Genomic DNA, 2207 nt, shown 5'->3' on the forward strand with positions numbered 1-2207 from the left:
GACTGCAGGACCCACCGGACTCGCCGCCCGTACGCTCCCATGTGAGGCTCCGCTGTCCCGCTCCTGCTGCCTGCTGCCCCTCCCCGCCCCAAGGCTTCTCCGGACCACCCTCTGCACAGGGGTAAAGTGACACCGCGCCGCGCCCTCACCTGGAGCAGAAAGCGCGGACCCGACCTGGGGGCGGAGAGGGAGGTTGTGGAGGCCCAGCCTCCCGGAACCCCAGGGCACCGGGACCACCCCGGACGCTGCGCCAAACCCGGGTCCTCATGGGGTCGGGCTGGGGACAGCGCCTTGCGAGGTGCCCCCCGCCAGCAGGCACGCTAGCCCCCATCTTTCCGCAGCCCCATGCGCCCGTGCTGAGGACCCCTTTCCCTCCCCCGCCGTGGCCCCGCTGCTTTTGTTCTGGACTTGGGATCCCAGGTGGAAACTAGTCCCTCAGACCTCCCTGGCAGCAAGGAGGGCAGGGAGGGATTCTTGGTTTTCTGCCCTGGCTCCTCCTCTCTCCCCATTCACAAGCCTTTTGGCTTCCCTTTCCTCTCCTCATTTTCAGTTTTCTGAAATGGTTTTCTTCTGCATGTTGACCCAAAGAGCTATTTCATGAATGAATATACACGAAACTGAGTTGGGGCCCACCTGTGAGAGCCCACCTGTAGAGGCCTTTCATTAGAATTGTCTCTGGTTCTTGCCTCAGTTCAGAATACTGCATGTACCTGAGGACCAAGTCCAGATGTTTCTTTCATCTCTGACTTGAATTTGAAATCCTCCTCAGACTTCAGCTTCCAGGATTTCTCCAGTCCTTGCTCTCCCACTGTCTTGGTGGGGATCCGCCATGAGTGTTGAACACAGGAATGAATGAATGATATATACCCCAGACTGCTGGGGCTTTGTCTTCTTTTGCTGAGGTTGGAAAGGCTTGGGAGAGACCCCCTGTATGCAGATAGAGAGCTGCATGCAATTGCTTAGATAAACGTGTTCCCCACTTAATTGCTTGGGCATTGAACATTTCGCCCTTAACCTGTGGCTTGAGCAGTTAGGAGGAGACAATCTGGAGGTGAATCAGAAGATGGCTGAATCCACATGGTGGTGGTCTGGGTTTGGGAGATTTTCCTGTAGATTCAAAGGAAAGATATAAATTCTTCCAGTGGGGAGTGGTAAACTTTTTATCGATGGGAGATGGAAAATAAATGGTCTGGTTAAACTTTCCCGCCCCCTCAAAACCCATTATTTGAAAACACAAAAAGCAAAGTGAAGGGAGAAATCCTCCCACTCCCATTCCCACTCACCTCCATAGCCATCTCCTCTTCCAAGAACCTAACAGACAAGGTGCCAAGAAGTGTTAGGTACCAGCAGTGGTCTCAGATCTCATTCAAGAATCATGGTGAAAGGCTTTCAAATAGATTGTGGGGGAACAGGGGTCCAATTAGGGGGGACAAGTTTAAGGTTTGCCTGGTCCCCTAAAAATTAATGGCACTAGAGAAGATGACCTTTGGGAACTATAGCTTAATGGATACAATGTGTTAAAAGCTTCAGTGAGTCATGGTGGGAAGAAGCCATGAGGGCAGGAAAAACACAGTCTTAGATGATGTTATTAATAGCACTACAGGCTCTAGATTTCCTGTGGTGGTGTTCTTGGCAAGACCAGCCCGGCCAAAGTGGATACTCTCAACCTGGAACAGAGGGTCTTGGAGATGCCAGCACGTGAGGTATGATGAGAGGGTAAAATGATAGGAGGTGTCCTTTGGAAGGACTGACTCCTTGACTTTAAAAGGGAGAACCCAAATCTGTAGGTGAAATCTTTCTGGCTACAAAGAGGGCCAAGGCCTCCTAAGGCCAAGGTCTCCTCGTCACTTGCAAAGATGTCGAAGAACATATTCAGACATTTCAAAGATGTCCTCATATCATTGGTTCCCACTCTGGAATTCTATCAATAAGGTGAGAGTTCCTGTAGTTGAAAAAGAGATCTAAAAAGACTTCCCTTTCTCATGTAATTTCTGTAACCTCCAGGACACACCCACCTCCCCCTTCCAGCTCTGTAATGAAGCCACAGCTGGTGCCAATTTGTGGAACTCCTTAAAGACTATTCTCCCTTATATACCCCCGGACCAAGTTCCCATGCTCCCTCACCCGATTTCCTGCACTCACCTCCCACCTGGTGTGTTCACACCTGCAAGTGCCTTTTACCAACCCCTTTGCCAAAAAGCAGCCAG

The sequence above is a fragment of the Mustela nivalis genome (assembly GCF_964662115.1).
Source record: "Mustela nivalis genome assembly, contig: HAP1_SCAFFOLD_1170, whole genome shotgun sequence".
NCBI classification, from domain to species: Eukaryota; Metazoa; Chordata; class Mammalia; order Carnivora; family Mustelidae; genus Mustela; species Mustela nivalis.